Genomic DNA, 12,512 nt, shown 5'->3' on the forward strand with positions numbered 1-12,512 from the left:
ATAAATGGAAGGGATGCTTAAATATGGACATATAACATTAAAAATAACAAAAAATAACTATTTTTAGTGAAATAAAATGAATGATTTTACTGAATTCTGAATTAGGTTAACTTTATGCATGGCTACTTGTATCCAAAAGTAAATTAATGTATTATCAAAGCTAAAGTTGCACTGGACAAAGTTAAATAGGCAAAGGTGACTTTATTTGTGGCTATTACAACAGAGAAAGACCAGAACTAAGACTAAGCTTAACTCCATTGAAAACAGGGGCTAGAACATTTTTAAGTGCCATGAGTGAGCTCATGCAGCATACTGGAAGAAAGTACTGGATGGGGAGGTTGATCAATGGGATGTGTCCAGCACATTGAGTTAGTACTGAGTTTGCAAATGTTTTTCTCTGTGATTGCGCCACTTGTGTTTGCTAATTGGCACTAATCTACCTACAGAGACTGGGAGATAGGGACACTATCTTCTTTGATGGACACATTTCAAAGGGCTGGCTTCCAGATTCTTAAGAAAGATATTCCTGGCTTATAAAACTGGCAAAAGCTTTTTTAAAAAATTACATCTTAAAGGAGCAGAGAAAGAATTTATAATTATAAATTTTCTAAAGTGCTGTAAGAAAAAAAAGGTCAGGGGCTTAGAGTGAGGAAAATTCCAGTCTAAATTTAGTCAAGCTGAGGGAAACTTTAAGGCCATCTTGGTTAATATCTTAGGAAATCCAAGAATGAAGTTTGAATTTTATAAGCCTTTTATTTTACATCAAAGATTCAGTTAGATCCAAAAGTTTAATGTGCAAACAGTTATTATCCAGGCATAGAGTCTTACTTAATGCAAAATTTTATTAGGCTTAACCATAAAATACAGCATAATGAACATATTTTCTGATTCAATGAGTATGTTTATTGAGTATCTGGAATAAGATTAGCAATGCTAGTTCTTCCTTGCTCCAAGTGGGTGCCCACTATAGCTAAAACATGAGGAGCATATGCATGATTTAGATTGTGTTGAAAGGAAAGATCTTACAAAATAGAAAAATATATATTAATTTTAAACTTGTCTATTCCAATGTGTGATATCATGACTGCACATAGAAGATCTGGATATTGCATACCTAACTAACATTGAGCGCTTCTCTACTGGCATGTAGGATTTTTGAAAATCTGATATTCTGTGTCACAATGTATATATGGTAGAGAGTATGATATGGTAGAGAGTATGATACTGCTAATATGATAAATCTATCATATTAGTAGATGTAAAGGGTTTGTCTGTATACATGCATAATTCCAGGTACTCCTCACCAAATCCTATGAAATTAGGCTTGTCCTTGTTATTTAACAAATGAAGTAATTAAGCTCTGAGTTCTACTTCCAACACCATGCAGCTTTTAACAGCATTAAGATGAAAAACAAAACCTATTTAAATCCTGTATCTGTACTTTTCTCACCATAGGAGATGGTCCACAATGATTTGTTCCTTCACGAACAATAAAGATTCATTCACTTCATTGCTTTAAGATTGAAAATCAACTCTGTGAAATGAAATGCTGACATCGTTGACAAGAAAATGTCCAGTTTTAGATACCATTTTTTTCTAAGTCTTCATCTGTTAGCTTGAAAAACAGTGACTTAAGCAGAACTCAGAAAACGAAGGCTTGACACACAGTTCTGTGTTCAGATTCCTAACTTACAAGTCCTTTGTATCAGAGCCATCACACCATAATCATTGGAATTACTTTCCATTTGTTTCTATGTTTCCTGAAAAAGCCCCTCTACTGTACCAAACACATAGAGAGGAAATTGAACAAGATTATTTGTCTAACTTAAACCCCGATATGGAGAAATCCATCTCAACAGTGCCTAGTAGTCACGTACCTCATGGTTTCTCAAAGTGCATATGAACAGTGTTCAATTGCAGCATGCTTTACTATAATATTGATTTATGAAAATATAAATATAGTTGTATGTTCTTATCATCTGAAAACACTATTACATATTAGATTCTCTTAAATGTAGCACAGTGGCACAGAATTCAGGTTTTACCTTCCCAAAAGACATGATTTTTGGATATACTAGTGATGTAAAATTCTCTACCATTTAATCATTCAGCAAATAATTTGTTTGTAATCAAATTAAGTATCATTCTCATCAATGCTGTCAATAAAAATGTTAGTCATAATGTCACAGGCTATAGCTGCTAAAATAAATTTCAAAAGCCACTAGATATTCCTGTAACATTTGTCTTTAAAAACATTTTTTTTTCATATGCAGTTTCATAAAATACAACAGACCATACAAAAGAATTAACGATGAATGTTTTAGGAGGATTAAGAGTTTAAGATATTTGGTTGTGCCATGTAATAATTGCAGTCATGAAGTAATTTGCCTGTGTATGCAGGACATAAGTTATGGAAACATATGTAGACCATATTATGGTATTATACAGGAACTACGCTGAGAATCCCTCAAAAACATTGAAGTAAAACTGATGTAGGCTCAGAGATGAACTTAGAGTCTAGACCAAAGAATAAATCTGCTGTCATTAAAAATTTTTTTTCTTTATTTTGAAAGAGAGTGAGAGCACAAGTCGGGGAGGGGCCGGGAGGGAGGGAGGGAGAGAGAGAATCCAAAGAAGGCTCCAGGCTGTCAGCACATAGAGCCTGACAGGGGGCTCAACCTCACAAATTGTAAGATCATTAATTGAGCCGAAATCAAGAGTCGAATGCTTAAATGACTGAGTCCCCAGGCACCCCTAAATCTGCTGTCATTTTAAAGTGACCAGTTGATTTACAAACCCCTTTGGTGATTACTGTCCAAAGAGAGAAGGTAGAGTCAGGTTGTCAACAGAGTCCACTTTCTAGTAAAGTATTTCTATTAATGGGAAGCAATTTTAAAAGCCTAGGAAAAATAGTAAGTTACCAGATATCATAAAAAACATTAACTATGAAGTAAACAAAACAGTAGTAAAAAACTAGCATAGAATTAAAAAAAAAAGTGCCCAGATGATTTGCTTTACAAACACAGTAATTTTCAGAACTTCAGCAGTGAAGAAATGTGAACATGACAAAAATTTCTTAACCAAATTCAGTATCAAGTTGTATATGCCTGTTTGGCAATGATTACTTGAACATAAAAGATCTTTGTCTCTGTTTTTGATTGATATAATTGTTATAGGTATCCAAATGTTCTCTGCTGATAAGATCTGTGAATTATTTAATCTCTAAAACCAACAGCAACATGAGAAGTGGAGCCTTTCTATTTGCATCCACAATTTTCTAATCTGAATATTGACTTAAAACCTTATGGACCCCAGTCTCTCATCATTATTGTAAATAAGTAAAACCTAATCAATAATGGTGAAATCACAGGAAATTAAAATGAGATCTGTCCTGAATTGTGCCCTACATTTGACAAATTCTGATCGATATGTTCTGGGGCTAGCTATTCTGAGACAAAAGGCTGCCATTTATAGTCTCTGGAAGTAATCTATTTGCTTAAATGACAACTTTTAAAGCTTTCACAACCAAAACCTTATAATAGCTAAAACAAGATGCTTCTAAACTTTGAATTTATGTGAATTTGAAATAGTCAGTTTGGAAATGATAAAATGAACATCAAATAACTTTTGATCCTTACAGAGCATCGGCCTAAAATTCATAATTAAAATTATTTTAATCTTTTAGATTGATCTCTTCCTGCATCTATTTATATATTTTCTATATTTAATTGGAATGTTTTTTTTAACCAAGAATAACCCAAGTTACAAAATTTGAGTTTTGTGAGTTGTCTGTCTTTGTAGAAAAATAGCTTGATTCCCCCAAATACAATAAAGAATTGTGTTTCAAAAAAAGAGAGAAAGAGAGAAAAAGAGATAGAAAATGCTATTTTTATATAGATTATTGAACTGCAACTCAAATTCTTATTTTCCAAATTATTAAAACAGTTATGGAATATCTTAGCTCAAAATGTCTTTTCTGTAGTTTTATTTAAAAACTTCAGATTCTCCTATTTTTCATAAAGATCTCCTGGTGGATCAACATTGATTTCTTCCAAATTTATTTAATACAGAAATTCAAGCCAAATAGTATTCATAAATATTCTACATACTTCAGGCAGTTAAGTCCCTTTCATTATAATAAAATTCAGCAAAGACTTTACAACATATACACAAAAGATATTGAGGTAGATGATAGGCAGTCACAATAAAAAACACCCCAAAGATAGAGCACCCAAAGAACTCGTAGTCTAATATTGAGGATAAGGTGTGAATAAATTATTCTTTTCCATTTGATATAGTAAATTAAATAAAGAAAATACATAGTAAATGTAAACAGAAAAAAAGTGATTGACTTTCTCAGGAAGAGGATATCTGCTGGATTTTGGAAAGGGCTCACTAATGTGAGAAAAAGAACATTATCAGAAGAGGCAATAGCATGCTTAGAAAAAGAGAGGCATGAAAATTAATGTGGCATATTCAGGGGATGCATATATAAAAGTGGCAGAATTACAGGTGGCCTTATAGAAAGTAGAGGATGATTGATAGGCAGGTAATAAGGGAAATTATACTTGCAACCTCAAGGGAAGGTTGCACTTCTCTTGCACTGAAGATTTTAAGCTTGCAATAGACATGGTAGAATTCATAGTTTAATAAAAACATGTCTATTAAGTTATAGAGAACAGATTATTGGAAGGAAAATAAAGTTGATGTGATAGATAAGGTAAGTGCTCACCAAACCTGGTTCATCTTTCTTTGTCAGGCACATGGAGGGAGTCTTAGCCTGTCTTGTGTCTAGTTCTGGCAGATAGGATCTGAAAGAGGTTAAGACCACATGTGATATCTGCCCACTCTTCTCTGATGAAGAACACTCTAAAGCTCCATGTCCCTCATGTGGAAGGAATAAGTGCAAAAGCCCTAAGATGGATTTTAAAGATACAGATACAAGAAACTGCATCAAGGCCAAAATGAGAATTGCAGGGAAGAAAGGGGAGATGGGTAGGAAATGAGGTCAGAGTATAAGCCAAGGGCCTTATCATATGGGTCCTACAAACCTTGACAAGAACTTTGTGTGATAGGTGAAGTAAGAATGACGGTACTTGCTAGAGATGACAGGAACTTGAATGTGTTAAAGCCACTAAGTATTTATGTCAGCTTCCTCCTTATTTTCTTCTCCCCAAAAAGTTTGTTTCCCGTGTTCGAAAGTTTTTGCCACCTCTGCTTCACCATTGAGTCATTTCTCAAAGTTGCATATACGTTCAGTTTGCAGAATTCTAAAATTATTTCTCGGAAGTTACCTGAAGCGTTATAGCTGCAAAATGCCATAAACTTCTTGTCCTCAACCTCTCCACATTATTGGAAACTGATGATCTGCTTCTACCTGGTATTCTTTTTTTCTGGGCCATTGTGATAATTACCACTTATGATTTTTTCCATAATCTGATATTTTTCTCCCTGCTCATTCTACCTCCAAAACTTCTATCATTTTTCCTTTTTATTTTTCTTATATTTTCTGGAACTTTCATAATATGAACAACTAAATGGTAAACATGAAACAGATAAAAATTTCAGATTTATAAACCTATTTATTTTTTTGAGCTCCAAGAAATATTTCCAAATAGGTAAGGAGTAATCCCCCTACTTCATACTACAATATATTTGAAATTAAATCACTTTGACATTCATTCTCCCAGTGTGCTCCCAGACCCCCGAACTTTCTACTTTGGCTGTGCCATGTTTTAAAAAATCTACAATTAAATCTTGCTGAAAGTTTTTAAAACTCTTATCAGTGAGATTTTTTGTTGCATAAAAAGAAAAACAACATTTATAGTTAGTTAATAGTGCATTTCAAATTTTTACATAACTCATAAAACATAATTGCAGCTATATTACCTCAAAAATGATCAGGTAATGTGTTATTTCTCTTTTGATGCTACAACTAATTACCACAAACGTAGTGGCTTAAAACAACACAAGTTTATTATCTTATATTTCTGGAGGTCAGAAGTCTGAAATGTGTCTTTGTGGGCTAATATCAAGGTACTTGCAGGGTTACATTGCTTTTTGGTGGCTTTAGCGAAGAAGTGATTTCCTTGCTTTTTCCAGCATCTGGAACTTTCCTGTATTCCTTGCCTCAGGGTTCCATTCTTCTGCCTTCTAAGCCACAACTTCCAGCCAAGTTATTTCTCACACTGCCCTCTCTTGTTTACTATGTCTGCTTCTTTCACTTACACATCAGGACCCTGGGCCCACTGGGATGATCCAAGAGTCTCTCTGCATTTCAAAGTTATTTTATTAGAAACTGTAATTCCACCTACAGCCTTAATTCCTCTTATCCATAAAACCTAATATAGTCACAACTTCCAGGGACAGTTGGTGATCATTATTTTGCATATCACAGTTAAATATATTCTTTTAAATATTAGGACACATTTAGAAATGAAACTCTTCTTAAACTTCACTAAGATTATATGGTACAGAAAATAATTCAAGTGTTTATAAGGAGAAGGTTATGCACACTATTATATATTTAATTTAAAACTAGGAGAAAAAAATAAGGCAGTATTCAAACACAAGTTTAGGTTCTTTTTCTAGAATCCAAATCGTTTAGTAGAAGAACTTTAAACTTTCTCAGCACCTTTTATTATTATTTGTACTTCAAAATTATTATTACTGGGTGTTTTTTTTTTCTGGTATTTTGAAGGTTTGCCTTTGTTCCACTTTATGTAACCCGCTCAGGAATAGAATCTAGAAATTACTTTTCCAGTTAGATGGCTAGATACCGATATTTCACAGCTCAATATTTTAAACATGGGTGATAGAACTATTTCTAGAAGCCATAAAAATCTTATATTAAAAAATAGTTTTCTGAAAAATAATTTTAAAATATTCAATGGAAATATATCTTAGGGAATGTAGAGGAAAATAAAACTGAAAGCATATTTGTCATAATGATATGGCAGCAAATGGATTTCTGTCAAATATAGTAATTCTACTTAAAAATAATAGCATCCTGTAAAATACTAAGAAAATACATTTAAAACACTGAAAAGTGAAATGTATTGATAATGCATGAGTGCATGATTATATGCGTTTTATATATATATATACACATATATATACATATATACATATATATACATATATATTATTTCTCAGGTGTACTGAGGAGCTTTATGTACAGTAAAATTTACCTTTTTTGTATGCAAATCTATAGATTTTTAATACAAACACAGTTGTGTCATCAGAATCAACATACAGTATTCTCATTTCTCCAAAGTGGTCCCTGTTTTCCTTGGTAGCCAGTCTCCTAACTGTACCACAAGCTCCTGAAAATTACTGATCTGTTGATTGAATATGTAATTTTGCCTTTTTCAGAATGTCATGTAAGTGCAGTATGGCGTTCTTAATCTGATGTCTTTCACTTAGCATATTGCCTTGGAGAATCTTTCATAGTGTTACATTTATCAGTAGTTCATTAGTTTTTTATTGCTGAGTAATATTCCATTGTATGAATGCACCACACTTTGCTTCACCAGTTGAAGGAATTTGAGTTGTATTCATGATCAGGTCATTATTAATTAAGCTGCCATAAACGTTGTACAGAGATTTTTTATGAACATTTATCTTCATTTAATAGGATAACTAAGAGGAGAATTGCTAAGACACAAGGCAAGTGCATTTTAATTTAATTAATTAATTAATTTTTTTGATTTCTTTGTGTTTATTTATTTTTGAGAGAGTGAGAGACAGAGCACGAGCAGGGGAGGGTCAGAGAGAGAGGGAGACACAGAATCTGAAGCAGGCTCCAGGCTCCAAGCTGTCAGCACAAAGCTTGACACGGGGCTTGAACCCACGAATGGTGAGATCATGACCTGAGCTTAAGTCGGATGCTCAACTGACTGAGCGACCCAGGTGCCCCAAGTGCATTTTAGCTTTAATAAGAAACTTCTAAGGGTGCCTGGGTGGCTCAGTCAGTTAAGCGTCGGACTCTTGGTTTCAGCCCAGGTTATGATCTCAGGGTTTGTGGATATGAGACCCCTGTCAGGTTCTGCACTGACACCATGAAGCCTGCTTGGGATTTTTTTCTCTCCCACTCTCTCTGCCCCTGCCCTACTTGCTCACTCTGTGTCTCTCTCAAAATAAGTAAATAAACAAACAAACAACAAAAAAAAAAACTTCTAAAGTGTTTTCCAAAGTGGCAGTAGCATTTTGCATTTCCAGAGTAGTATTTGAGTTATAGTTTCTCTTCATTTTTGTTGCTATGGTTACCTTCTTTGCATGTTGTCTTACGTGTTTCCTGGAGACTAGGCACCAGTGGAGGATTTTCTCAATTTCAGACCTCCACTCGACATTTAACCATGTTGGATGGCTTTGCCCTATCCTTCAGCAATAAAATGATGTTGTTCGCAGTACTTGTATAGTTCCTAGTGAAGGCAAGGGTGTTTCCTGATTATTCTACTCAGAGCTCAGTCTTAGGGATGCCCTTTGTTTCAGGTCCTCTGTATTAGAGTTTTCTTAGATTCCTGCCCCTCCTTCCTATGGCAGCCAAACTCTGCTTTGTGTCTGCTCTTGATGTTGGGCAGTCATTTCCTACCTTTTCTCTTATCTTTCAAAATCTATTCTTGATAAATGTATAGGATCTTGGTCCCAAAATGACTACTTGACCATCTTCTAGGGTAGAACTTTTTCTTTTATGCTTATGTCAGTGGCATTCTTGATCTCATTGCCAGAAGTGGCAAGTTTTAAATCCTCTCTTGAGGCACCTTAAATTTTTGCTTTCAAAGAAAGTCCAAGGAACAATTTTATACCTGACCCCCATAGCCAATAATCACATTTCTCCTGACTTTATCACCCAGGACTCTCCAACACTATATTCTCCAACACTATACCCATTTTTTCTCATGAACTCCAGGTAGAGGGCCACTGAAAAAGAAGTTGCAAACGAGTGCAGACCCCCTTTGTGTCTAGCATCCTGTTTCTTTCAAACTGACATACTAGTGGATTATGATTTTGGTGGTCTGCACAAGCTTTAGTTAATTTCTCCTTATCTTGGATGGCAGCCAGATCCTCTTCCTCTCATCTTGTACTACAGGTAAGATAGTTTATGTGTTTTATTCTCCTCAGAGGTTCTGTCCCTCTTTGAAACTCAGATTCCTCAGTTGACTCCTAATGTTAGCTCTCTTGGTGGGCTCAAAATAAGTTATAATCTGTAGTTTACACCCAATTTTCTTATTGGGTTGTGAGGTTCTTTAGAGTTTTCTTTATCTCAGAATAAAGCAAAACTTTTGTTAAAGACTTCAAAAGCCTGTGAAATGAGGAACTATATTTTGGGGGGATTGGAAAGCTGTATTGATTTAAGTGGACATCTTTGTGAGAAATGATATCCAATGTTCTTTTTACTTTTGAATATTGAAATTTTAAACATATAAAAATGTATACCAGTACGAAGAAACAATCAAGTGTTTCCAATAATCACTAACACATGACCAATCATGTATATCTCTACCTCTCACCATGTTACCCATATACACACCAGATACTGTCATCTGTAGATTCCATGATGATGCAGCTAATATGTATTCTAATATCTCTCACTGGACATTTTAACCTCCCTGTACACTTCTCAAGACTGAGTCTTCATCCAGTAGAAAATGGTTACATAAAAGAATGGTAAATGAGGTAACAAGGATTCCCTTCATTCTCCTTGGACAACATACTTTCCACTTTCCCAGTTTCCCATTCAGGGAAAAGACCTTGTCTGTTGCTACTGCTGATACAGGAATGCAGTTTAGGACTGGCGCTTTATATAAGGGACAGGCCCCAGAGAGGAAAAAAAAACAAAAAACAAAAAACAAAAAATTGTCTGCATTTTCTCCACCCCACCAACCATGTTCTCTGACAATTTGTTTCCTCCTAGATATTATTACTTCAATAATATATTTATTATATACTCAACTCTTCTAAATTTAAACTTTATTCTCCAGATCTGGTTATTTTAGCTACTACCTTTATATGCTTCCAAATCCCTTGCTTCCTTACAGTCAGTTAATAAAACATAACAATGGTAATGGTAATATCCTCCTTTCTACCTACATATTTTGACCCGGTTGTTAGCATAGACAACTTTTCAGGGTGCTTTAAAGAAAATCTGGGCCCCTCATTTATTTAATAAAAGACATACTTTCTCACCTACTTAAAGACGTTGCTCCAAGAAACTCCAAGAGTTTTTCTCTCTCTCTCTCTCTTTTTTTTTTTAATTTTTTTTCAACGTTTATTTATCTTTGGGACAGAGAGAGGCAGAGCATGAACGGGGGAGGGGCAGAGAGAGAGGGAGACACAGAAACAGCCTCCAGGCTCTGAGCCATCAGCCCAGAGCCTGACGCGGGGCTCGAACTCATGGACCACGAGATCGTGACCTGGCTGAAGTCGGACGCTCAACCGACTGCGCCACACAGGCGCCCCTCTCTCTCTTTTATATTATGTATTTTTCATATTCTTGTGATCATTCCCTCCAGTCAGAAAACTTTCTTTTATTCTTTCCTTCTTTAATCAACGAAAAGAAAAAGAAAGAAGACTATATCTTTTGTGAGCTACTGACTTCTATTTTTAGTAGTACAAACTCCTCAAAAGAGCTGTTTATATGCACTGCCTCGGATGTCCCTCCCCCCATTCATTTTTAACCTACTTCTACCAGGATTTTGTCCATATTATTCAACAGACATTGCTCTTGTTCAAGTCAATAGTTATATCCACATTGGTAAATTTAGTGATTAGTTCTCAGTCCTCTCTTATCTAATCTATTTTTAGCTTTTGAAACAATTGATTTCTTTCTCTTCCTTAATATATTTTCTCTTATTGGTTTCCATTTGGGGCCTGCTTCAGTAGAATGAGGCCTATGCAGTCATGCAGGCCCCTGAACTTAGAAGGATTCTGCCTTTAGCTTAATGTTCTGCTGTCTCTGTCTTGAAAATTTAAACAATTTTTTAACAGGGGCTCCACATTTTTATTTTGAGCTAGACCACAGCTTAGGTCACCAGTCCTGCTTCCTGTACACTGCACACTGTTTTTCTCCTGCCTTTCTGATTGCTGTGTCTCTTATTTCACATTTTTCTTTCATTCTTGGATCTTTGTCTCCTCTATCCACAGTCATTTCCTTGATTATCTCATTTATTTCTATTAATATCACCTATTTGCTGACAATTTCAAAATGTATATTTCTAAATTAGGCAGATTACTGTGCCAATCTCCAGATGTGTATAACTGTCCATTCAACCTTGCAAGGTCAACATCTGAAATTGAAAGCATGGCCTTTCAGCTCCACCCTGCTCTATCCACACACAGCCTTTCTCATCTGAGTTGACAGAGACTCTAGCCTTCTAGTTGTTCATTTACTTATATCCTTTCACTTCCCACATTTTTGTCAGGGAATAACGTTGGGTTTACCTTCAAAGGGTATTTAGAACCCCTTTGGTCATTCCACATAAGGCAATCACTCTTGTCTGAGCTACCATGATTTTTCACTTGATTACTGCAGTAGTTTTCCAAAAGGTCCAAATCTTTCTCTTTTTGCTGTCCCACAGTCTTTTCTCAACAGAACAGTTAACTTCTTTATTATGTTAATCAGTTCAAATCACATATTATGACTTAATAAAGCTTACAAGAGGGGCGCCTGGGGGGGCGCCTGGGTGCCTCAGATGGTCCAGCATCTGACTTTGGCTCAGGTCATGATCTTATGGTTCTTGAGTTCAAGCCCCTCTTTGGGCTCTGTGCTGACAACTTGGAGCCTGGAGCCTATTTTGGATTTTGTGTCTCCCTCTCTCTCTGCCTCCGCTCATTCTCTCTCTCTTTCAAAAATAAACGTTAAAAAAAAAAGGCTGGGGGTACCTGGGTGGCTCAGTCAGTTAAGTGTCTGACTTTGGCTCAGGTCATGATCTCACAGTTCATGAGTTCGAGCCCTGCATTGAGCTCTGTGCTGACAGCTCAGAGCCTGGAGCCTACTTCAGATTCTTTGACTCCCTCTCTCTGCCTTCACTTCATTGCTCACACTTTGTCATTCTCTCTCTCTCTTTCTCTCAAAAATAAACATTAAAAAAAAAGGCTTACATGATTTGGTCTCCAATTATCTGTCTAGCATCATTTTCCCTGCTCTTTCTGAGACATACCAGTTATGTTCAAATTTCTGCCTCTTTGTTCTACTGCTCTCCTCTTCCAGAAACACTTTCTTTTAGATACATACCTAGCTAATCTATTGCCACCTTTAAGAAATTGTTCATATTTCAACTTTGCAATTAGGAAATGACCACCTTATTTAAGACTTTATCTTGACTACCTTGCATTCCATTTTTCTCTTACTTTATTTTCTATTGTGTGTCTCTTTCGGTCTCTCTGTCTCTCTTTCCTTTTCATTCTCTGTTTTCCTGAAACATTTGAAAGTAAGTTGCCAACATCACCTGTAGATATCAGCATGGATTTCCTAAAAAGTAAAAGCATTCTACTACATAATCAGAATGCCA

Source organism: Prionailurus viverrinus, chromosome A1 (genome assembly GCF_022837055.1).
Source record: "Prionailurus viverrinus isolate Anna chromosome A1, UM_Priviv_1.0, whole genome shotgun sequence".
NCBI classification, from domain to species: domain Eukaryota; kingdom Metazoa; phylum Chordata; class Mammalia; order Carnivora; family Felidae; genus Prionailurus; species Prionailurus viverrinus.